The sequence below is a fragment of the Narcine bancroftii genome, chromosome 6 (assembly GCF_036971445.1).
Source record: "Narcine bancroftii isolate sNarBan1 chromosome 6, sNarBan1.hap1, whole genome shotgun sequence".
In the NCBI taxonomy this organism is placed as follows: Eukaryota; Metazoa; Chordata; class Chondrichthyes; order Torpediniformes; family Narcinidae; genus Narcine; species Narcine bancroftii.
Genome location: NC_091474.1, coordinates 143,993,782 through 144,020,859, shown reverse-complemented (window position 1 = coordinate 144,020,859; position 27,078 = coordinate 143,993,782). Strand labels below are relative to the sequence as shown.

The following is a 27,078-nucleotide window of genomic DNA, read 5'->3' as shown; positions in this document are numbered from 1 at the left end:
TCTGCATCACAGGCTGCTATCGAACATGTTAGTATGCAAGGATGTATAAATTCGCGGATATTCTCAATCCTTCCATGTACTTCACCTTCTTTTCACAGGCAGAAATGTATGCTCTTTTGCCCTGGTTCAGCTTTATAAAGTGCTCAAGATGGAGAAATCTGTGCCAGTATCAATATGGTTAACCCCTTCCCTGGGGCCCTTACCCTACCATTATGGATCAAGTTAAGAGCAATTATTTTATTATTTTGGACAGGAATAAATAGGACAGCGATAAAACTGCACCTTTGCAGATTAAACAGGTACAAAATGGTAGACTGTGCACTTATACCTGGATTGATCTGCGCAGGAAGTGGATTTCACTTTACTTTAATTAACTGTGAAATTCACATGGTGACTAAAGCAATTACAAGCCACTTGTGCACTGCATTAATGTTCTCAGCCTTCTGTCTCCAAGGGTGAGGAGGCGGGGTTAGTGGGGGAGCTCTTTGTGAACAGTCTTCAAGCAAAGCATGTGATACAGCTAATCTGTCTTCTCATGGACAACACTGAAAATATATGCAAATCCAACTGGCACTAATAGGTTTTACGTTATAACTTTAGAATTAGACACAGTTGTTCCTGTGTGAAAATTTCCCACAACCTTTTTTTCTGCCTCTGTCCTCTGAAAGTTAGTCATAGCACACAAGTCACTCTGTTATTCTGAGTATGTGTGCTGTAAACTTTTGGCATATGCCTGCGGTTTGGTGGAAACATCTTAAAATGGATTTTGGCACCACTATCTCATGTACAGAATTTGATGTGCAATAATTTGTTGGCCTCTTTTCAAGTAATTAAGTTCAGATTACAAATGAGCATTTATCTCCAGATTACCTTTACTGTTATCAGCCAAAGTGATGCTAAATGCAGACATTAAAACACCACCAAATGAATTTTGACATTATTTATTTCACTTTTACTTCCTTTTTTTGTCATTATCTGGCCAAACTGCTTCGCAATATATTGCAGGTTGTCCTGGAAAAACTTGGGGTGGCCTATTCATGGGAACATTAGGGACAGGAGTAAGTTGTTCAGATCTTCCAGCCTCTTTCTCAAGATGGGAGCTGGTAGACTTGACCTCCTCATCCTCCTTCTTGCACCTTCTTGACTAATGAGGAAGTATTGTGGGCCCAGGATATGTCATCCGTTGGATGCACACCAAGGAACTGTTTGCTCTCAAATAACATGTTACTTTATTCATGAAGGGTAGCAGGAATAAACCAGATAATTACAGGCTTCTCACCAGTGGTAGGAATTAATCAACGATAGTCAGTATGGGGATCCTACCTGACTCATTTCATGAATGTTTCAATATATAACTGAATGGATGGAAATGCTACTAGATATGGATTTCAGTTAGGCCTCTGACATGGTCCCACATGGAGACTGGTCCAAAGGATCAAAGCTAATGGGACTCACAACAATTTGGCAAATTGGATCAAAATTGATTATCGGAGGCTGACTGCGATGACCAATGATTGTTTTTGCAATTGGAAGCCTGCGACCAATGGTGCCCAGTAGGGGCTGGTTCTGGGGTCCTTGCTGTTTATACATACATTTAGCAGTATCCCTTGCTTTTCAAAAGTTCGTTTTACGCCATTTTGCTTTTACGAAAGATCTACATCAGTACCTGCTTTCACTAACCAAAGAAAATCGGTTAGGATTTTCACTTTTACGAATAAATGCAAAAAGTGAAAATAGCATTCAGTGTTTATTTTGCAGTGAGCGGTTATAGAGGCTTGCTGTCTTCCCGATTCTGGTAAGTGAAACTACACTGTATATCCATCATTTCTACTTTATATAGGCTGAGTATTTATCATTACATCCCTGTCTTTACTATATGTTAATGTTATTTTAAGTTTTATATGGCAGATTATTTTTTGGGTCTGGGAATGCTCAGATATTTTTTCCACATAAACTAATTGTAATTGCTTCTTCACTTTATGCCATTTTAGCTTATGAAAGGTTTCATAGGAACACTTTATTTTTGTATAGTGGAGGATACCTGTATATAAATCTGAATGTGAATGATTTTGTGGATGATACAAATATTGTTGGTATTATTGATAGTGTGAGGGTTGGTCCTCACTACAGAACTACAGTTAACTTGATCTGATGGGCAGAGCAACACCTGATAGAATTCAATACTCAAAAGTGAAGTAGTACATTTTGGGAGGACTGTCAAGGCAAAGCATGCACCATGAATTGTTGGACCCTTGGAGGAACGGAGGATGAAGGAATTTTAATGCACAAGTCCAACAATCCCTAAAGGTAGCTGCAAGGTAGATGAGGTGGTTAAGAAGGCATTTGGTATAAATGTTTTTATTTGCCAAGGCATTGGATGTAAGGAAAGGGAGTAGGAGGACGAATGTTCTAATACAACAAATATTAGATTTTAGTTAGGTCTCAATTGGGAGTACTGGATGTAGCTTTGATTGCCATAGTAAATAAAGTACTCGAGGAGATACATTAGAATAGTGCCAGAGATGTCATTTTTCACCAAGGAGAAGAGACTGGATCGGCTCTGATTGTCTTTCTTGGAGAGGAGATTAATGAGGTGGACAAATAAATGCAAAATTATAAGGGATATCTTTAGCAAGAAGCTTTTTCCTCTTGCAGAAGAAAGGGGCACAGGTTTATGGTAAGGGGTGGAAAATTAGAGGGGATTAAAGGAAGATTTTTTTTCACCCAAAGAGTGAATGTAATTTGGAACATTGCTTGATAGGGTGGTGGAGACTGGTACTTTTATACCATTTAAGCGGTATTTAAATCAGTGGCTCTCAACCTTTCTCTCTCCACTCACATACCATTTTAAGTAATCCCTATGCCATCAGTGTTCTGTGATTAGTAAGGGATTGCTTAAGATGGTATGTGAGTGGGAATGGAAAGTTGAAAATCACTGCTCTGGACCCAATTGTTACTGAAATATTTTGCTTGATATAATTGTCCTTGGCCCATTTCCTTTGGAGCTATGAAACCGTGCACATAATGAGTCAATTGGGTACGCTTAAAACAGTGGTTTTCAACCTTTTTCTTTCATGCCACATATGACCTTAAGTAATCCTTTACTAATCACAGAGCACCTATGGCATAGGGATTACTTAAAGTGGTATGTGGGTGGAAAGAAAAAGGTTGAGAACCACTGGTTTAAATGAACCATTTGATTGGCTATGAGCTGAAAAATAGTGGACGGAATGGAAACAGGGGGCCAAAGGGTTTATGGCCATGCTGTATGGTTCGATTCCACCAACAAATCTAACTACACAGCAATACTTTTGTTGCAGGAGTTTAGGTGGAAAGAACAATCAGGTTACTAAGGGTAATAAGGGTGTAGCTTTGAGAGTCATTATCAGGGCCTCAAGCAGAGGATGATCATTCAGATTCCCTAAATTAATTTTCCCAAGGATGAAGCTCTCAACAAGTGTGCATCTGTTTTACAAAGCAAAGGCCTGCATTTCAACATGTGATTCCTGTTTCATGTCCCAATACTCATCTGTTAGGCAAAATGTCACCCAGCATCAATTTTGCATTAAACAGCTCTCTGTAACTTTAATGCCTAAGAAGAGTGTCAAAAATTAATTTACTGGGAGTCTGGTGTTTGGTAAAAACATTCGGTTACATTTTTTCAGACACCACTCAATGACATTTAAATTAGAAAATAGTTGAGGAGGTCAAGTCAAGTTAAAGTTCAAATTACTGTTTGAGAACATATATGACATCACAAACAACCCTCAAATTCTTTTTCCTGAAGCCAGGCAATTTATCTACTTATCAGTAACTGTATACTGTACTCAAGAGGAAAGATATGTATACAGAAGATAGAAATGTAAACAAACAGAAAAATAATCTGCACCGTAAGGTCTGGGTGATAGTGGGTTGCAACACTGCTTTATCCTGCTGGAAGTTGGATTTGAATCCAAAATGCTTTGATGGAATTACAATTTACACTAAACTGGTTGTTGAGTATATCACAAAGTGCCAATAATTAATTGGACTAAATTCCAAGATTAATTAAATTTTATTGTGGTTCATCAGTAGTTTCTGTCCTGATATTCGGACCTATACTTTACATGTACTTCATAACTTTGAATATGCAAGTTCTTGTGTTTCGTTGTCCTTGCAGAGTCATCTCATTTTCACACATCTCAAATGCTTAATTTCAAATGCCAGTGAAATAAGTTGTCATCATTTTCTGCAAAATGATGCGTAGGGTGCAGCTTTCTCTTCTACACACAAATTTCCAATGCCAAGAGATGGAGCTGAATTAAACTGGTGATTGGCTGATAACAAATGGATGTTGGCACATTGAAGTGGGTACTAATTGGCTAAACTTAATAAGTGCCAGGAATATTTAAACTAACAAAAAACCTATTTCAAATGACTGACAAGGTGATAATAAACTGTTTCTAATGCTTTATTAATTCAGTGACAGGTCTGTACAAATCTGGTACGAACCCTGTTCAGAATTTATGCCACCAGTGCAATATATTGATGAAGGTTTTTGATTAGGTTAGCAAAAGAATTATATCATACTTGAGATTTAATGCGATTTTTTTTTACCGATACTATATGGTAGAAGGCTCTTCCAATCCATGAAACCCGCACTGTCTAATTATGTTCAATTAACTCACCAGCCTCAGGCAGTTTGGAGGGTGGGAAGAAACCAGAGCATCTGGAGAAAACCCACACAGGTCACAGGGAGAAGATACAAACTCCTTACAGACTGGGCCAGATTCGAACCCATCACTAGCATTGTAATAGAGTTGCGCTAACCACTACACTAACCGTACCACCTCAACCGTGACAGGCATTTTTAAATTGGTTTTAGGGTTATGCTCGTTTGATACCAAAACTTAACTAAGTTTGCATTAGGACTTTATTAAATTGTAGATCAGGCAACAGATAAAGGTGATATTAAGCCTGGGTGCTGGAGTATGTTAAAAAATTGATGTAGTTATATAATCACCTTCTTCCAAATCCAGAATGCCATCTGCTGGGGCTTCACAACAGAAACATTACCCAAGCCAGTTTGCCCAACAAATGAAAAGGGGTAGCACAGAGCCACAGCTATTCTTGGCACCTTTCACCTAGCTTCAATTCTAAGCTCAGTTTCTGTCAACGTGGAGTTTGCATGTTCTCCCTGTGACTGCCTGGACTTCCTCCAGGTGCTCCAGTTTCCTCCAACCTCCCAAAGACGTGCAGGTTGGCAGGTTAAATGGCCACTGTAAATTAATTCTAGCATGAAGCTGAGTGGCAGCATTGAGGGGGGAGTTGATTAGAATGTGGAGAGGAAAAAGTAAGCTTAAGGTAACGGTTGATTGTCACCACAGACTTGGTGGGCTGAAGGGCCTGTTTCCATGCTACGTCTCTCTATAACTATGAATCTATAAAAAACACAAATCTCAGCAGCAAATCTCACCAGCACACCATCATAATCATCACACCCTGTCTGAGAAATGGATGCCATATGGTATCTGAACCAATGCTTTGTCTAAAAATCAGCAAGAATAACATGCAGTTCCACTGACAAAGGATATATCTTTTATATATCTGGTTTCGTTTTAGAAATTTTCCAGACAATTACTCCGGAAAACAAGCTGCATTGTCCAAAACCAATTGGATACTAAGTTCCGATGAAGGGTTTACACCCTGAATGTCAATTTGTTTGTTCTCTGCACAGCTGTTGCTTACCTGCTGAGCCATCCCCTGTATTTTGTGTTGCGTGGTAACTCTATTTGGCTGCTCCTCTCAGCAATATTGACCATGTTTTCTGTCCCCTGGCAGATCAACATGAAAGGGAGAAGTAATAATTTTTCATCAGGCAGTTCGGATTACTCTGGGAATATTTGTGCACATGCTGCTGAGCACCATAGCACTATCACACTTTGGGTCGATGCACTCTCAACTTTATCTGCAGATGTGGCTTCAAGTCCTCCTCCAGAGACTTCAACACAAAACCCAGACTGACATCCTCAGCCTCAATAAGGGAGTGACACAATGTCAGAAAGTCATCTTTCAGAACTTTAAGCCAGCATTTGCTCCTGCTCTCTCCAGTGGATTTATAAGATCCAACTGCATTTGTTATTTTCCCCATTCAATACTTATCCCCAAACCTACGTCACTAAACAAAAACAGATTATCCTTAATGGCACTTTCCTGAGTATATCGGTTGTTGTGATTCTGCACTGTAACTGTGCCTAGACGGTAAAAGATTCCGAGGTGATAGGAGCTTCATGGTTAGCGCTTCTCAATACAGCACCAACAACCCAGATCTGAACCTAGTGCTCTCTTTAAAGAGTTTGTATGTTCTCCATGTGTCTGTGTGAGCTTCCACTGGATGCTCCAGTTTCCTCCCACCCTTCAAAAGAAATGGCAGGTGTAAATTAATTGGGGTATTTGGGTGACACGGGCTTGTGGACCAGAAGGGCCTGTTACCATGCTATATATCTAAAATTTTAAAAAACACAACAGAATTCATTATGTCTCTTGAATATGATCGACTCTTTCTCTTTCTACAGTTGCGGCCTGTCCTGTTGAGATTTTTCAGTATTTATTGTATTTGTTTCAGATTTCCAAATTCACAGCATTTCTCATCAAAATATTTTTATTGAGTTTAATATAAATCTACATACATAATCATCTAGTAAAATAGCATGCACAGGTTACATCATATAAATATCACATACCTTAAGACATCTAATTCTATTATACATATAAATTACTGGTTAATCCATTTCTCATAATGTGTAATATTGATTGAAAATTAAATGGAACAAAATTGAAAATCATTTTATATAGATAATGTTACGAGCCCAGAGGACCCCAAAACCCAGCAGCAATAGATATGCACCAATACAAAGGGTTACTGAAACAAAAGTTGCTTTTAATTATCTTTGAACATGAAAATAGAATAAAACTTTAACATATCTCTATTGACTTACTTAACCCCCTTCTAATTCTAAGTGCACGTGTGTGTATATGCATACAAGTTTAGAAAAGTTCTTTGGTTCACAGTCCAATCTCACTGGTTGCAGGCAATTCTTGTATTGTGCACAGAAGTTAGCATTAATAAAGTTCACCGGGCTTTGGTGTTCAACAGGTAAATGGTTACCACTCAAGAGGCTTCTTGTTGGTTTTCAGAAAGAGAGTTTTCTCATTCCAGGAGAACCACTCCTGTGTCTTGCTGATGAAACTTTCCCCCTTCAGGGTTCTCCAGATGATAACCTTTTCCTTTCAAGTCACCACAGAGTTCCTTTCTGTTTTTCCTATTCAAAAGGAAACACCAGACAGCCAGTCCTCTCCTTTGACCAAACCATCTTCCAAAGCTTGCCAGCTTTCCCTCTGAAACCGAAGTCTAAGTCTCTCCTCTCTCTCACTCCCTCCCACTCTGAGAGCCAAGCTGTTCTTCTTCTGCCTGCAAAGATCACATGCTCTTCCAGACAGCAAACTGTTTTTCAGACAAAGCTGCTGCTCTATGTTGCTACACTGTTGCTTGTTACAAATAGCAATCCATCATGAGTCTATGAGCACTGCAAAACTCCTGCAAAAATTCTGCGTTTTAAAGTGTTTGTGTGTGACCATTTCTAACAAACCTTCCAATTTATCTCCCAAACACCTGTAAATACATTGTCACAATAGAGATATAATTTCATCTTATTTGTGAATGTGATCTACGATAACCACGCATAAACCCATATTTATTCAAATAAAATAAAAAATAAAAAAGGGGAAAAAAACTAAATTAATGTAATAATCTAACCACTCACTCTATCCAAGGTTAACTTGTAGAAATTGTAACGATATGGATCAAATAGCGATTTCCAGACAACTGATCAAGAGCCAAATTTCTTAATTCTTCCAATTATGATAAAAGTCCATGAATGGGCCCCATATCTTGTCATATTGAAACTTTCTATCTTTGATTTTGTATCTAATTTTCTCTGAACTTAAATAGGACATTTCATCATGTAACCACTGTGTATGAGTAGGTGAAGAGTCATTTTCCATTTCAATAAAATTGTTTGTCTGGCTATCAATGTGGTAAAGGCTTTCTCTTAGACAGAGGTATATCCAGTTCATGAGAAAAACCAAACAGAACAATTAAAGGGCATTGTTCTATTTTGATCTTAAAAATCGTTGATAAAGTTTGGAAAATATTTTCCAAAAACCTTTCTAAATTGGGGCACTCCCAAAATATGAGTCACCAGGCCTTTACACACTGCAATGCAAAATAAAGTTTCTTGGGAAATTTTCCCAGGAACCCTCCCATGAAACTGAAGTGCGAAAAGGCTGGCCCAGGAATTTTAAATAGGTCCACGGCCCTACCTCATAGATGTCACGTAGGCGATTCAAATTAAAACAGCGGGCCGCATTGGCACATTGCAATGACAGAACAATGTGGGATGAATGGCCATCCTCATTAACCATAATTCCTCATGCTGCTGAGTTTCCCAGAGCAGTTCCAGCTGCATGAGGGATTATGGGAAATAAAGTTGGCCATTCATCTCGCATTGTGCCGCTGTTGCAACGTGCCGAAGCATTGGGGGGGGTGTTGGGGGGAGGGAGGGAGCGAGCGGGTGAACGACTAACGGATGGGGGAGGGGGGGTGAGCTTACTCTTACTCCTGTGAGGGCATAGCGTGTCATCAGTTGGGGGAGGGACCACTCAAATTGTCGAGGAGGGAAAATTCCCAGGAATTTGGACTGTGGTGCGAAATGCCTGGGAGGTCCTGAATTTCACTGGGACAAAGCAGGGTGACTGGGACTGAAAATGGCTACTGAAGCTTCAAAAATTTTACACATCACACTGAGTATATCTGAATAAAAACAAGATAATCTGACACAGCTTTTTTTTTAGTTTCCCAGCCAACATTTCTGTTCATAAGGTGGTATTGTATTTCCATGATTGATGAAAATTGCTGAGTGTTGAAAAGGAGATATTTGAGATTAATAATAATGGGAAGGAAACAGCTTCATCTGATCCATTGAATCCAAGCCTATGAGAATACCCTGAAAAATCAAATTTGTGGCCAGTTTCTCACAAACCATAGCCTTAATCTGGAACCCTCCCCAACAAACTGTCACAGTTCTGATTCATTTGAAAATGTTACATTGAAATTAAAACAGGAAAGGGCATTAAGGCTTGTAAATTCATGTCAACAGTAATCAATTGGTAAATTGGCTCTCCCCATTGTACAACACTGTCCTTTAGCAATAAAGCCTATCGCTTCCCCTGACTTGTGAGCTCCCTTCAAAACATCAGCACAATCTTTGGCCTTCATATAAAAAAGTGTTCGAAGATCATTAGCTCAACCCCCACCCAAAAAGCCTAATTTTCTGCCAGACAGCTGTAATTCCTACCCTTCCAAAAGATAGATTGTGATATCAGACTAATGTTTCAATGTTACTTCACATTCTGTGAGGGACAGATATGACATCATCCAAGATGGTGCAACTGTAACCTTCCAGCTGGGATGGCAATTTAGTCCCTCAATACCACTACCTCTGAGACACTGAGAGACTGAAGAAAGCACATTGTTGTACACATTAGTTCATTTTACAGCATATCAGCAGATCTTCTCTAACTAGACAACAAGCAGTAAACCTGCATAAAGCAACACGTGTGAATGATGACCTCCTCCATATCTTCCACGTTCACAGTGAGTAGCACATAACTGTAGAGAGATATGTAAATGGTGAATGGCTAGCTCTTCTTCGTAACGGTACAAGCAGGCACAAATATATCACATGCAATTCATAACTCACAATACAAACCCTGTTATAAAAGTGTAGTGTAGTTTTGAGCCCTCATTCTGCATGCTGTCATTCCTGTTACCCACTGGTAAAGAGTGTTCTGACACAGGAAGTGGCCGAGAAAAGCACTATCATTTGAGCCAAGTTTCATCCAGCTTCATGCATTTTTGAAATGTACTGGAGGATGCTGCATGTGAGAAGTCACAAAGGTTAAGTGACAAACATACAGAGGCACTATTGGAGGAGCAGGAAACCCACTGCTCTCGCAACTGTGAAGCTCCTCGCTGTAACCACCTCTATTGAGGGAAATGTCACAGTGCAGCATAATTCGTTAGCCACAGCTTCCTGCTGCTGCTCTCCACTGGGAAATTAAATAAAAACACTAGCCAGGTGACCAGTACATCAGTCATACAGTAGGTTTGAAACATATTTGCCTGATTACAGTCACTGATCCTTATCCTGTGTTGGAATGAGCACTGAGTTAAGAACTGACCTTGAATAGCATTTGATCTGACATTCCACACTGCTGATAGGACAGCAAAATTCCTTTGTGGTAACAAAGAAACTGCAAATATTCAATAGTTATTTTTTTCCTCAAAATGATTCCAATATTTTATTTAAATTTCAAAATTGCGTGTAAATTTTCAAGAGTTTCTTCGAAGTTTCACTTTGGTCTACAGTTTGGTCCATCCTAAGACTTCCCCCCTGAACGTGTTTGAGATTGAATTTCCAGAAAGCTTCGCCTTCAAGTTCTGCTGGAAAATAAGAAAGACATAAAATTCCTTCAGGTGCTCAGGTTTTGTCATCTACATGCGGGTTAGTAGGTTAATTGGCCATTGCAAATTTTTTTCTGGTGTATCAAAGAATGGTGAATCTGGTGGGGAGTTGATAGAAATGGGAGAGGATAAAATGGGTAAGGGCCGAATAAGTGTAAATGGCTTCTTGATGGTCAGCAAGTACTTGATGGGCCAAAGGGCCTGTTCCCATGTTGAATCTTTCAATGTTCTGCTTGCAGGCAAGCAAATAATGAGGGATGTATGAAGTGCTAGGCCTTTTATTTGGAATATTTAAAATAAAGATGATCTCCGAACTTTCTCATGATTGGTCCCCACTTTGGGAAGTCGATACTGCAAAAAATAAAAATGGCGGCGAAAAGCAGGAGGACAAGCTAACACAGCAGCAATGCAGAGATTTCGGATTTGCCTGCATATCCTGATGGAAGAAGGAATAAAGTAGACTATATTTACACATCTCTCTACAGTTATGTGCAAAGGGCCCATGCTTAACTCAAAACCTCTGAGGAGTTTAATCTGAAAGATCCAGCATTTACCCCTGCTCAGAAACTAAAGAGTGCCTTTTAATTTCTCGGTTACTGGCTCATTTCAACTTTCCATTTTTACAGTAAGGGCCCATTTGCTAGATAAATTACATTTGACACAGAAATAAGGTAACTGAAAGAGGGAGTCGTTAATGTTTTTTTAAACTGCAATGTCAGTGGAAAAAAAAAAAAAAAAAAAAAAAAAAATCGCTGAAAAAATTCACATAATTACTGCCTGTGTGGTCGTTCACACTGGGCGCCTTTTTAAACTGCAAGTACCCAAGTGCAACAGACCCAGTGGTTGGACATGCGGTAGAGTGAATGACCAACAACAATTTTTTCCAGTACTATTTACACTGCAGGCTTCCTCCAAAAAAGTTGTAGGAGTCCTGCAGGATAAATCACGGAGCGGGAATTGACTTACAATTCCTGCACATTCCTTTTTAGACTGTGGGTGTAGCAGCAAAATTCCTTGATTGTGCCGTTACATTGCCTGCAGTCTAAAAACTGCTATTCATTAATATTCATCCAAGAACCTGTAAAGCCCTCCCAAATGATGTAAATCCAGTAGTTGTTATTTTCACAGTATAACTTCTTCGAGAAGGCCACCAGTCGAAGCTTTGATGTTGGAGGAGATAGCTTGGCTTCACCCTCACTGTTCTGATCTGCCACAGCCATATCATTCCTTACAACTTTGCACCATTTTGCCACACCAGGACTTCACCTTCAGCTAAGCCACCAACTACATATTCCCAGAAAGGTTTCCAATTCATTCCATTGTTTAATGCCTGATAGACTTCAGGAGTCAAACATGCAATGTCAGAATACTATTCAACTGAAGGTTGACATTTCCTTAGGATCTGTGGGACAATATGCTCACCACATTAATTCTCTCTCCATCTTGTTTACTGGGTACAAGAATGAATGATGCAGTGACTGTTGTTCAGTTGGGATTTGAGAGCTCAGCCATTGTGTCACCTAATTTCTCCATTTAATCTAGTTTCGTTCCGTGCATTCTCAATTGTCTTTTGTCTTAAGTAAGTTTAAGTTCATTTGCCACAAAGTAGAACAGCAAGAAAGGTTATCTCTAATATTCATACAGTAAAGAGTACAATTTACAGAATTGCAATGAAAACCAATAATAATTAGTAACAGACAAACAAATATCTGTTATTTCTTTCAAATCTGTGTGGATTTGGGGTAAGGCAAATTGTTGTTGCTTTAAGTTACTGGCAGATTTATTCACAGCAGCTTCTCAAATGTGGCTCCTAATTATGCATCATGCAAATGGTCATTTCTGGCATATTGAATTAATAACTCTGAGTTATCAACTTCCCTTCTCTTCTTGGGATCCAGGATGACTTGCTTCCACTCCTGTTCCATTGAGGGTGATGTGGAACCTGTGAGCTTTGCCACAGGTGAGGCAGGAGATGCTTAATGGGGGTGAATGGATGAGTAGCTTGGGGGATGGTGTGCTGTTTCTACTATTCATGCAGTATCCTTCCACCTCATGGGACCTTGATTCTCAATGCCAACACAAGAGCTCTTTCTCCATTTATGAACAGAAAGCAGGGATTGCCAAGAGCTGACAGGATTGTCATATATTTTTTTAAGGAGACTTTGAATAATTTCTTATGTCCTCCTGGCAATCACTTCCCATGCCTGAGCTCTGAATAAAGTATTTGTTGCAGGTGTCTATACTGGGCATGAGAACAAGGCGGCCGTCACATCCAAACCAGCTGTTCATAAGGCCTCAAGCCTGGGGATGTTGTCCTGGGATAGGACACTGATGTTGGTTCACTTATCCTGTCAGTGGATTGGGAGATTTTACAGAGCCAAAATTAGTGGTATCTCTCCGAGGCTTTCATATGCCAGCTGCAGATATTCCACAAATATATTAATATTCACAGTTGCCAAAGAAAAACATGATGTTTCAATTATACAGATAGAAATATTTTTCTGTTGCTGGAGTAGTTTATGGCTTGGGTGATACAGGCAGATCAAGAGCCTGACAGATGTTGGAAATCAAATGCCCTTGAACCCATAGGTGGTGGACTTCATGCTTCTGTACCTAATACCAGAAGGTAGCAACTAAAAGAGAGTGTGGCCTTGATGGTAATGCTTAAAGATATTGGCTGTCTTCTTGATGTCTTCAATAAACAGGAGGTCAGTGCCCATAATGGACTTGGCTAGGTTTGTAACTTTCTCTAACTTTCTGAGTTCCTGGGCACTCAAGTTACCCAACCAGGCTGTGATACAACCAGTCAGAACACTCTCCACAGTAAGCCAGTAGAAATTTGATAGTGTATATAATTCCCTCCGACATTTCAGAAAATAGAGGTGTTCACTACCAATGGGTATAATCACTAGGACCACATTGATGAGAATGACCCAAAGATGACAGAGGTTGTCAAATACAAACACAAGGCACTTCTAGATGGAAGCTTTTCAAGGGAAAAAGAAAAGTTCCACAGGCACCCCAAAGAGTTGTCAGCTACTCTTCATAAAGAACCCCAATATGAGACCAAATGTTTGAAACGAGAAAGGACCAGAGCATAATTTACTATTACCAACATTAACTAATTTTCCAGCAGTGCCCACTGTTGAGGAAATATATTAATTATGGCATATGATCATCAGGATACACATTAATCAAAAAAATATTAATTAAACTATCCATTAATCTGGCTACTTATTAATCAGGAGTAATAACCAGGGCATAAATTAATCAGAATATATATTAATCAGGACATATATTATGAAGATACAAATAAATCAGCATTTTTATTAATCTGCAGACATTTTAATTTGGACAGTTTTAATCAGGACATCATTTAATGAGGGGACATGCTCGATATAGGCACATTAAATCAAGGGTTAATCCAGGTAATTTTTGACACTAATAAGTGTGAATCAGGGCATATCTGAACTCAGATAAGTTTCTCAAAATACATATTAATCAAGGTATTTATAAACAGAACAAATATTAATGTAGTATTAATTTCTGTCTTTTACTGACATTAGATTAACCCCAATGGGATTAAGTACAGACATCTGGGAATGAAGTCGTAATGTGCCAAATGGTCAAACAGATCTTTGGGTTGATCCCTACCTTCTGCTGAGTTACCTAATAACAACAACAGGACAGCAGATGGTCAATAAAATTGGCATCACCATCCATCTGGTCTCCAACCCCACCCATGAAAGGAGAAACTCATATTCCTGCTCCCTATCCAGTTGCTCCTACCACAAGCTGTGTATGACAGAAAGGGATACAGAAAGGGACACAGGCAGACAACAGAACTTGTGATCTGGGGCCACAGGCGTTCACCCCTTACCCAAGGACAATGACTGCACCTGGCAAAATGAACTGATCATGAGGAAGTACTCTTTGGAAGGGAGGAGAGAAAGAAATACACCATCACAAAAATCTGTTTCTGGCTCTCCAAACAATTTTGGAATGACCAGACACACCTTGCACAGGCAGGAAACTTGGCCTTATTTGATAATAATCTTATCAGTTGAAAAGGAAAACAACTTACCATAACTTTTACATCACTTTCTTCATCAGAAGTGCTCAAACCACAACCTAATTAATAATAAAAGCTCTGCTTAATATAGGTGTTTTATGTATTTACCCTTACTTTCTCAGAAATTGCATTTTTCTATTTTTAAATTGGAACAGACAACTTTTAATTTGTGTGAACAGATGTTCTAATATTACTTGAAGGAAGTAAGGGGATATGGACAGTTTGCTTTGCTCACACATCCCACTCAACCTGACTACTGAAATCCAATTTATTAGACCAATTATAGTCAATTTTAGCAAATAACAAGATTTGTTACCAACACCTGCAAAATCATTGTTTTTGTTGCTGTGGATTGATGCTACAGTTCTTTTATGCTTTTGATTTTACACACACTTAATTATCAACACAGCAGAAAAGTAAATGTACAAGGCTATAGCAATTAGGTTTTGTTGGATGAATGCACCTTACAATCCAGAGAGCTGAAATCAGAGTTATCTTCAAATACCAATTGCAGCTAGCTCGTTGATTAATTTATGCAAAAGCTCTATTATCTCTTTTGACAGTTGCTTTGTGATGTCTGTTAAAAATAAATTCTGATTGTGTTCCGAAAGATTTCCTCTTATTAATGGCATTGTTCAGGCAGAAGCCAAGACTATTGAAGACTTTCACTCACACAGAAGTCTTAGTTGGCCCTCAATAGGGCACTGAAAATTGGTTGGAAGGGCTGGTCTACAATATGAAGGGCCATCATTATGAATGAATTTCAGCAAGCAATGATCTTGAGCATGTGACTACACTGCCTCTATCCTCATCCCATTAACACAATATTTTTTTAAAATCTCATTCTTCATGATGAATTTGTACAAAAACAATTGCTACTGGGATAATTCATCAATTATTCTTGCAGCACAAAGCTTCATACATGAGGAACATCTGATGGGACATTGCAAAGTTAGGCTTGCTCTTCATAGAACCATAGATCACTATAGCACAGAAATCAGGCCATTTGGCCCTTCTATTCTGAGCTAAAATCATTCCACTAGTCCCACTGATCTGCATAACCCTCCCTATCTCTCCCATGTATCTATCCAATTTATTCTTAAAGCCTAAGAGTGAGCCCGCATTTACTAGGTCAGATGGCAGTTCATTCCACACTCTCTGAGTGAAGAAGTTCCCCCTAATGTTTCCCCTAAACCTTTCCCTTTTCACCCTAAAGCCCTCTTTTATTTATCTCTCCTAATCTAAGTGGAAAGAGACTACTCGCATTTACTCCAACTATGCCTTTCATAACTTTGTAAACCTCTATCAAAACTTCTCTCATTCTTGTATGCTCCAAAGAATAAAGTCCTAACCTGTTTAATCTTTCCCCAGGTTCTTTTTCTACTGGCATCTTGTCCCAGAAATTAACTGGGACAGGGTCTAGTGGAAAAAGAAAACTTTTAACACACCGGCATCAAGTGATGACATTTCATTCCAGGGATTAACCCCCTGACCCCTACTCATATCCCTGGCATCAGATGACGCCAGCATGCTGATAAAACCAGTGGAAAAGGGACAGCAGAAAGTCGTCCGTTTCCAGTTGAAGGTAGGACACTCCGATCCCCGGGGATGAGTTGTGGCCCAGTGGAAACAGCACAAAGGGCTTCCTATCCTGGGACATTGCAAAGCCAATTAGCTGACATGCCAGTGGAAAAGGGGCTCCTGTAACTCAACTTCTGAAGACTTGCAACATCCTAGTAAATCTTCTCTGTACTCTTTCAGTCTTACTGATATCCTTCCTGTAGTTTGGCAACCAGAACTCAACACAATACTCCAAATTTATCAAACCCAATCAGTCTGTTGCCAGACATTATCCCAGATATTTATTCTCCCAAGGGAAGTTTTCAGCAAATTTCTTTCCTGATCCTTGTTATTTTTAGCAAATTTATATTAATTTATTTGCAGCCAAATAAATATATAGATAGCATTCCCACTCCATCTTCAAATTTGCTGATGGCACCAAGGTAATGGGACAGTTTTCAATAACAATGAGAAAGAATACAGGAAATAGGTTAAAGGTCTAGTGGCACGGGGCCAAGGTAAAAACTTGTCTCTTAACATCAATATGATGAAGAGATGGTTAATTGATTTCAGGAGAGGGGGCAGAATGCACACCCCTGTCCTCATAAATGGCACTGAAGTCAAAAGAATAGATACGATCAAGTTCTAAGGTTTAATATTTTACACATCTGCAATGACCAGACCTGACATCTGTTGATACAATGGTCATTGTTATTCTTGTGGTGAGTAGTTTTGGGCCACATACCTAAGGAAGGGTGTGCTGGCATTGAAGGGGTTCCAAGGAAGGTTAACGAGAATGAGAGGCTCTCGGCCTGTATTTGCTGGAGTTTAGAAGGATGAGAGAGAATCCCACTGAAACCCATCAAATATTGAAAGAGAGAGCATGGAGAAGATGCTTCCAGTAGTGGGTGCCTACCTGCTCTTTATTTATGCCTTGGAGAAGGACTCAGGCCCAAAATATTGTTTATATATCTTTACCTTCTAAAGATGCTGCAAGACCTGCTGAGTTTCTCCAGCATTTCTGTGTTTTTACTACAATCACAGCATTTGCAGACTTTTGTGTTTCACTCCAGTAGTGGGTGGGTCTCGAACTAGTGAGCACAGCATCAGAATAAAATGATGTTCCTTTTAGAACAGAGATGAGGGTAGATTTTTTTTCAGCCAAAGGGTGGCGAATCTATGAAATTTGTTGGCACAGGCAGCTGTGCAGGCCAAACCATTGGGTACATTTATAGAACATAGATCATACAACAGTACAGCATGGTACAGGCCCCTCCACCCATGATGTTATGCCAACCTATGTAAACCCACTCACTCAAAATGGAATTCTTCCCTCCCTTTAAAGCAGAGGTTGATAGATTCTTGATTAGTAAGGGTGACAAAAGTTAACGGGAGAAAGCAGGAGAATGGAATTGAGGAGAAAAATTGTGAGGGAGAGGATTAATGATCATTTGGAATAGCAGGAACTAATTAGAGACAGCCAATGGGGCAGATCTTACCTGACCAATTTGACTTAATTATTTGAAGAGGTAACAAAGTATAAAGGTTAAGATAGTCGATGGGATTTATGTGGATTTTAGAATAGGTAAGTTGATGAACTGGATCCAAAATTAGCTTGGCAATGGGAGAAAGAGGATGATGGTTGAAGGTTGTTTTTAAAATTGATGCCCATGACCGGTAGTGTTCCAAAGGGATCAGTGCTGAAACCCTTCCTGTTCATATTATTCAAGATTGACTTAGATGTAGTTGATATAGATCAGTGTGTACGTGGATGTCACAGAGATGAGAGGAGTTATTGAAAGTGTGGAAGCTAATCTTATGCTTTGGAAAGATATTGATGTGTTATTGAAATAGGATAGAAAATGACAGACGAAGTTTAATTCAAACTATTGTGAGGTTTTCAGGAGAATGAATGGCAGAATATTTGGGAGTACTGAAAAACAGAGGATCTTGGAATATGAAGAAAGCAATTGGGTGGATGATGTGGTCAGGAAAGCATATAGGATAATGGCCTTCATTAATCAGAGCAATGAGTACAGAAGTAGGAAGTATAAATTGTTTCAACTTTATAAAAAGGATGACATGGTTGGCCTAGTGGTTAGTGCAATGCCTTTACTGCCCCAGCGATTGGGACCAAGGTTCGAACCCCTTGCTATATGTGAGGAGTTTATACATTCTCCCTGTGTCTGTATGGGTTTTTGCTGGGGGGGAGGGGTGGTGGGGTGGTGGGGGTTCCAGTTTCTTCTCACCTTTCAAAATGTACTGAGGGTGTATGTTAATTGGGTGTAAATTGGGCAGCAGACTTGTGGCCAAAATGGCCTATTACCATGCTGAATGTCTAAATTTAAAGCTTGATCAGATCTCAGCTGGAATACTGCATGTAGTTCTAGTCACTATGATACAGGAAGGATGTGCTCCTACTAGAGAGAATGGTAAATGTAAAGGTTCCATTATTGTCACATAATACTACATTTAGAATGTAACATACATGAAATTCTTTGACTTTGTCTACGGTAAGGACGACAGAGAGTCACCACTTTGTCCAGCACTCTTTATAGAAATGAAACCCCAGCGTGCAATGAACTCGAGACCCTTGGTTTACAAGATCAGTGCTCTACCCTCTGAACTATCGGAGCCTCCTGAGCTATCGGAGCACAGGGTAGTTCAATTATAAGAAGAGACAGAGAAGCAAGTTCTATCGTCTCTGGACCATATGAGTTAAGAGTGGAGATGAGTGAGCAATAAAAAATTTTGAGGCGTGTAGATAGGTTAAATTACAGGACATTTTTTTCATATTTAAGGCCAAAGGACATAGATTTATGGGAGAGGGAAGAGATTCAGAATGATGTAAAGGCCTCTTTTTCACTGAGCTATGACAGAGATGGAGGAATTGGGAGAAAGGGATGGTGTCCTTACAAGACATGGATGGGAGGGATATGGTCTGCGTGCAGATGACTGGGACTAAGCAGAATAATAGTTCAGCACAGAGTAGATGGGTAGAAAGAAGTTCAGTTCCTTTGTGAGAGTTGCTTAGATTTGGCATTTCACTCCCTTAAGTCGATGTTGAATCGAGCTTTGAAAACAGATGTAATGTTAAACGAAATTGACTTTAGTCTGCCATAAGCAGACAAAGATTCACCATCAGTAGAAATTCCCTGGTGCCCCTTACAGGCAGAGAAAGAGAAGCAAAAGAGAGTCCCCAGAGTCACTGTCCGTAGATTCGCCTCCAGCACTTCTGCAGCCCCCGCAGCCACACAGAGTCCAGTCCAAATCATTGGCGAACTGAGCTCCAGATCCAAACTCTGATATGATTACGAACCCTTCAGTTCCCTCAGCATCCTCTTGCAATCCACTTCCGATGGGTGATATCCCTTCAGCCAGTCTTTAGCAGTCCGCAGCCTGGTGCGATTTCCTTGACCACAGTCACCGGCAGCCAGCTGCCTGTATGGGTACTACAGCCACAGAACCTCCCCAACCACTGGGCCACCATGGTCACCATCCTGTGGAGCACTGTGTCTCCACTCCCTGCTCTCCGAAGGTCCACACCAGCTTGTTACAGCAGCTCTGGCAGTGCTGCCATTTTGCTCGGAGTTTCAGACCTGATTCATCTCGAGCAGACATCATTTGATTTCCATGAGATTTTTTTTCACCAACCAGATGGCATTAGCATCAACTTCTCTGGTTTCTGTTAGGCCATTCCCCTGTTCCCTCTCTTCCCGTCCTTCTATCTTCCAGCTCTCCACCCCTTCCCTCTCCATTCAGAGAGTCATCCCCTCCCCTTTCACTTGTCAGCATTTTTACTCTTCTGCCCTTCTACCCATGGGCCTGTGCTCCTCACCCTGCCCCTCCCCCCACCATTTTATTCATCTGCCTGTCTGTTTTTTTGCTGATGAAGGGTTCAGGCCCAAAACATGGGTTATGTATCTTTATCTTTGCTACATAAAGAACGCTCTGTGACCTGGTGAGATTCGCCAGCATTTTTGTGTAAATTACAATCACAGCATCTGTAGACTTTCTTGTCTAACTTAACTAAATATCTCTTATTCCACAGAGCTATGCTTCCTACCTTCCATGTGGGAGGTTGAATTAGAAGGGGTAATAACACAAAGTTGCTTATTTTGCATGAAGCTACATTCTTGCTTCATTGATGTGATGCTTTCGACCCAACTGTTTTTATTCAATTCCAGAAGCCAGATTTGATTGATCAAAGCTCAAGGGTATGCTCGATAAATAAGACGCTGGGGTTAAGTGCACTATACAATTTTTAATTTACCAGAAATAGGCTTCGTTCACTATAAATTATTTGCAAACAGAGAACCATTCAAAGTCTCTCTGCACCTATACATTTCTGTCAATGTACATGTAACATTTGTTCTCTATTTACACCATTGCCACCGCTGTGGCAACTTTCTGTTACTCCCCCCTCTGTTATTTGAGGGGCTTTGGTCTAAGATCCTCAATGCCCTGTAATGGAAGGACCTTAGATTGTGGTCTTTCTCCACAGCGTTCTCGCGTTGGCTGCGCCAAGCCTCAGTGTGTCCCTCAGCACGTACTCCTGCAGCCTGGAATTTGCCAGTTGCATTTACATTTCCGTGTGCCGGAAGACAAACAGGTTTCGGGCAGAGCAAAGTGCATCTTCCAGCAGTTCTGGATGGCATATTCTGTGGGAACTACCCATATATCAGAGCCCTCTGTCATGCCACTACTGGGGATGAGCCGTGAGAAGGACCATTGCATCCTTCTCCACACACGATTAGAGAACTTGCATTCTGCAAAGAGCTAGGCAACCGTCTCCACTCCACCGCGGTCATCTCAGTGGCAACTTGTGTTATGGGTGATGTTTCGGTTGTACAGGAAGGATCTGACCAGGAGGGCTCTTCTCACCACCAGCCAGGCCAAATCCTGGTGCTTGTTCGTGTGCTCTGGCGATGAGGCATTCCACCAGATGACCTGGACGGTCTGCTCAGGGAACCACCCCACTGTGCCCATCAGGTCTTCATCTCTCAGTGTCGGTAGAACATTCTGTGCTGACGCTGTCTGATGGCCATTTAATTTTTAAAAAAATACAGCACAGTAACAGGCCATTTTGATCCGTGAATCCTACCACCCAATTTACACCCAATTAACCTACAAACCCCAGAACGTTTTGAATGTTGGGAGGAACAGGAGCCCCCGGGAAAACACACGCAGACACAGGGAGAACATACAAACTCCTTACAGACAGTGTGGGATTTGAACCCTGGTCCCGATCACTGGCACTGTAAAGATGTTACACTAACCGCTACCTGATGACCAAGTGCAATGCACAAATATGCTGGACAAAGGTCTCTGGCCCAAAACATTGGCTACCCTTTACTTACTAAGGTTGCTGCATTAAGATAAGTCAACACAATATTGAGGGCTGAAAGGCCTGTACTGTGCTGTAGGGTTCTATGATGCTATGATTCAATGACCTTCTGAGTCTCTCCAGCACATGTGCTTTGCTGCTGGAGAAACTCAGCAAATCACACAGAATCCATAAGAAGTCAACATTTCAGGCCTGAGCCTTTCCTCAAGAGTGCAGAAAATCAGGTAGATGCCTGAATTTAAAAGTTTGGAGGGGGGGGGGGAGGAATGGGTGACATGAAAGGGTAAGAGAAGGGGGAGGAGCACAGGCTAACCAGTAAGAGGTAATATAGATGGATACGGGGGTGGGGGGTGGAAGAGGATACAAGAGAAAGAAACTGAGGTGATGGGGAGAGGGGAGGATAGAAGATTAAGAAAGACAGCTCTCTGATAAGAGCAGGAAGAGAAGGAGGTGGGATCTAGAGAAAGGAAGGCAGTAGGAGTTCCACATAAAATGTTTTCAAAGCCAATAGCCTGATCGCAACCTGCAGATTGGTGCAATATGACCATCTAGGCAAGAGATTATGTGGGCTAACAACTCAATCTATTTTGACTCTATTCAGAATCTTGGGCTTTGCTACAACTTTCTGCCTATGAGCTGTAATTATATTGGTCACTTGCAGTGGATAACAATCTTCTGTATTTGTGGATGCCATTTCCATGCGCGTGGAAACTTTACATGCAGGTTTTTGTGTGTTCGACAGCTTTGGCTGAATTTGTTCATCTTTCAGTCCATTCACAGCCTGAGATACAATCCAAAAGGAACACCAAAATAGTCATGCATTTTTTAGTGAGCCAGTGGACTCCCTTAACTGTCTCATCCTGCTCCTTGTTTGGTGGAGATTGGGCCAGAAAGATACGGCATGCAGACATCTTCTTTCATCAAGCAAGTTGGAATACTGAGTCAATGTGCTCCATATAAGAAGCAAATATCCTTCTGGCCCAACCTCCATTTCTTTATCATATAGGGCAAATGGTTTTTGAGTTTGGTCATACATGGCAAGAATCACAGCATTGCCATTTGGGGCAGCACTGTTGTCCTGTTCCCATCCACAGGGGCTGACTGACATTTGGTGTGTGTGATTGTCCAATGGTAGGTCAATCTCAATAAAATCAATGGCGTTGCCCTTTTCCACTGTGATAAACAGTGCAAAATTACACAGAGACCATAGATATCTGAGATTCAAAGAACTTATTCATTTAGCTACTTTTTAAATATTTATTATCTCTTTTTATGTCTCCTGGCAAACAATAATTTAATTTATACCATTGTAGCTGGTGTGTCTTCAGCAATTAAATATCTGTACATCTGTACATTGTTTTTATGTATCAGATGTCATGTCATGACATCACAGTAGTTCATTTATGGTGTTACAACCTCACCCGAAACTTGTCAAGCGTGAGCATGTTTCAATAATTCCAAAAAAAACTACCATCCCTGTTGACAACTTGTCAAGTATTTGCAAAATACATCCAAGTATCAATCCAAAGAGAAAATGGTTCTTTTGTAAGGCAACTCTCTTAAACTACTTACATGTTGTGATTTTAAGGTGGTAGACTGGACGATTGCCAGCTTTACATAGCTACAACTAGGGGCACGACACAACTCTGTCAAACATAGATTGAACCCGAATAGAGATATATGGAGGATAGGAGGAACCTTTTAAAAGATACATTGCGACAATAGAATAATTTTTTTTTCATTTATTCTTAACTGATCAGACTGGCTGAAAAAAAATCAAATCATGCAAAATTTATAATGTCATTCATTTTTGCCTTTAGGATGCCACACAAGGCTCGGACTAATTCCACTTGTTTGTGGGATGCACTGATCACCACTGTTAACTGAATATAACACGTTGCTATTATTGCTGATTTAACTTCAATTACATTTCATTGAAACCAAAAGTTGAAGCATCTTTGGAATGAAGCCATTTTAAAACCTGACAATATTCAACTTTGCCAAGAACTATAAAGAAATTACAAACTAATATCAAAACCAAAGCAAAAATAAAGTTCTATTGATCCTGAATCTCTGTAATCTGTACAATGCTTCCATTCAACTTGTACAGAAAAAGTAATTGACTCCTGCATGGGCATAAGGAATTGCAATACTTCTCGATATCTTGGGTCTCTTTTGCAAGCAGAGTGGGGTTTTCCTCAATTACAAAAGGATTGCTGGCATCACAGTTGCTTTCCACCATTGCTATGCAAACTGAGTAGTAAAATAATTAGCATTTCAAGGGCCATCACATTAGTTCTGGCAAGTAAAGCTCCTCTTGGTGGATAGAATCTGTTTTGTCCTCCCTTCTGACATCTGCTGTAAATTTTTCCAGCCCAAGGAAGTTGGGGGGCGGGGGCGGGGTGGGAGGAGAATGGGGATGAGGTTCGTGGGAGGTTGGAGTCGAAGGTAAAAATAGGCTTGCAGAACAACCTTGGAAGTCGTTTAAATGTTGGACTAGAAAAGGAAACAGATTAAATATTCATGAATGTAAATTGCTAAACATTTGAGACCAATCTTGTAAAGTCAATAAGGATGAAATGAAATAATATCTGACAGATCAAATGTTGAAACTTATTAATGTATAATTGTATATATTATTCTATTCTGAAAATACATGATTTCAATGGTGGCCCTTTGCCAGTAACTTAAACAGTATGACACATTTTCTCATGTAACCAAGGCCATTGCCAGTAGTCAGGCGACCCAAGCAGTGCCTCCGAAATTCTTTTCCTTTCCCAGTTCGTAAATGTAACACTATTCAAGTAAAATTCTACAGTGAGAGTGATAACCTTGCATACTGGAGAGAAATGTTCAGTGTTTAATGGATTTGAGAGTGTATTATTAAATGAAAGGAAAAGAAAATATATTATTCAAAAGTGCCAGTTTGACAAAGTAGTAACAATAATGATGTCCCTAAAAGAATCTTGGAGAATGTTATATTTGTATATGAATGGTGTTCACTGGCTTATTTTTGATGTGTTGATGCTTTAGAAAGCTCCCCCAACTGTCGATGTCTTTGCCCTCACTTCACTCCATCTATAAATACAGCCTTGAAGGCTCTTGTGCAGTAAGTGTGAGTACCACACATTGTCAAGCACATACAGAAATAAGCTGGAATAGGCCATTTGAGGCTGAGCTGACATTCATCAAGCTGATTGGCCTCTTCACCATCTTCCTGCATGGTTCCAATGTGTCAGAGACTGCAGTGAAAGCTAGGTGAGTGGGCTTTCAGTTGGGATCAAGTCAGTTAACCATCGCCAGGGTAAAAATAGTGAGATCTACTTTATAGAACTCCAAAACCGTGTTATGCCATTGAAAATCGGACTAACTCAGAATATAGCATTAGTGCTGTTTAGGAAGTTTGTCTGCTCATTTGTTGGTGATTTTTGCCCTCTTCATGGATTTTTATTTTTGTGTAAGACCTTTCCAGCAACGATACAACTCTCAATCTTTTCTTGAGAGATATTTTCAACCTCATTGGTCTGAAAAACTATCACTTCTTAATAGCTCATTGAACACCCAGGTTTTTATAACCCCATTTCCTTTGAAACTGTGCTATTTAATGAACTTAAACTAAAATTGCATTCTTTCTCCAGACCCGGATCTAAGGCCTCCTACAAATGAGATTGTAATCTTCTATGTAACCAACACTGCTTTCCCCTGGGAGGTCTGGGTCAGTCAGTCTCTCTCAGATCCCATTCTCAGATCATCCCTGCCTCAATTCGGTCTGCTGTCTACTGTTGCATTAAAGAGGCTGCTCGAACTGCTCACTTGAGGAGAGAACATGCCGTTTGCTTGTCCTTCAGCCCAGAATGGGAATGGGCACAGGCACTTGTCTGTTGTGTAAACTTCTCTGAAGCACAGGGACTTAGAGTCTGCAGATATGTTCAAACAGTGACTTCACTGGCCAGAAAAACCTGGCTGATATCTCAGAGGATTTCCATGGTCCTTAGCCCAAAGGAAGTGCCTCATGAGGGCACTCTCCTCCACTGTCATGGCCCATGCCACCCAAGCCTATGTAACATGCACTTTGGAATTGTTGGCGAGTCATGAGTCATACAGCTCAGAGCACGCCCTTCAATCCAACCTGTCCTTGTTGACCAAATTAGCATTCCAGTGTAGTCCATTTTTCCTGTATTGGGTCAATAAATCAGATTTGGTTGGATGGTAGGGTTATATGAAAGAGTATATTCAGCAAGTTCTCACTTAACATTGTTGATACATTCCTGGAAAGTGATTCTTTAAGTGAAATAAAGTTAAATGAAACCAATTCTACCATAGGCTCAATGATTAAAAACAAGAGTTAAGTTCCTATGGCTTATTTCTGGTCACAAAAAAAATCACCAAACTTCTAAACAATGGCCCAAAACACTTCTCATATTATACATTGAAATAATTGTGTGCTATACAGATACTTAAGAGAGATTAATAAAAATTATTTGATTAATTTTGGTATCCGTGGTGGTAGTGGCTGGTATGGGGAGGGAGGCTACTGGGATCCTGTGGCCATTACAATCACCATCACAGAAGGTGAACGTGGAAGTGTGGTACAAAATCCCGAGACAGAGGTGGAATGATAGGTGTGTTGTTGGTGCCTTGATTGCTCGAACTTCTTGGTTAGCTGGGGTTTTAAAAAAACATGACGTCGCGTATTTTTTTTCTTCTGTTTGTAAAATTCCTGGTTGCTTCTCCACTTCTCTCTCTTTGAGGATCGTTCTCAAATGGCCATAACTTTATCTAACGTTCGGAAAGCCTGTTTTGAACGATTCTTAAAACACTCAAACCAACCACGACTTGCCACGAAGGTTTCACGTTCAGGAACTGAACCCTGTTGTTTCTTTGGTTCTTCAAATAAACTTAAAGCTTTGATTTGTATGGCCGTGAGTTAACATGGAGAGTTATGCTGGTGCATGTGTTCCAATCAGATATTCAAAAGTCTTTCCATATTTTCCATTATGCTGCTTCCACTCTGAGTTAATTTTGTAGCAGCTAAAGGTGTTACACATTGACCACTAGCAATAATCTTTTCGGCATTACTGTGAATATTATGGGCCCAGACAGCAGCAACAGAAATGAGCCCAGATAGTGTTATATTTGAAATAATATTTTTAATTATTAATTAACAATAATATAACACCATATCTTATTTATCTCAACTTATCTACTTCACCCCCAACTATGTGCGAATATACTTATGTGTGTGTGGAATACCCCCAAACCAAGCCACTACAGCTCAAGCCACAATTCTCGAAAGGCAGTTCAAAGTTCAGTTTCAGAAATTCAATGTTGATGTGTAGGCTTGAAATTGATGGCAAAGAAGTTCATAAAGTAGGTGGGAGAGACCAGGCTTTAGATATATAGTTGTAAACTCACAAAATCCATTTTGAGGCTTCCAGACCAATGTCCTTTTCAGATGGGTGGCAACCAAAACTCCCCTCTTCTTTGGTGTAGGGGCCACAAAGTGAGTGATCTTCATAAAGCTTCCAGAAGCCC

At 40.2% G+C, this 27,078-nt stretch overlaps 1 long non-coding RNA gene across 1 annotated transcript; it reads right to left on the bottom strand.

Moving 5' to 3' along the window:
* Positions 1–8,836: 8,836 nt before the first annotated feature.
* On the bottom strand, positions 8,837–27,052 carry LOC138737615 (uncharacterized). The gene is made up of 3 exons (XR_011341070.1): positions 26,959–27,052; positions 14,649–14,695; positions 8,837–9,709 (listed from the first exon to the last, which is right to left on the bottom strand). It is a non-coding gene; the product is annotated as an uncharacterized lncRNA (long non-coding RNA).
* Positions 27,053–27,078: the final 26 nt, after the last annotated feature.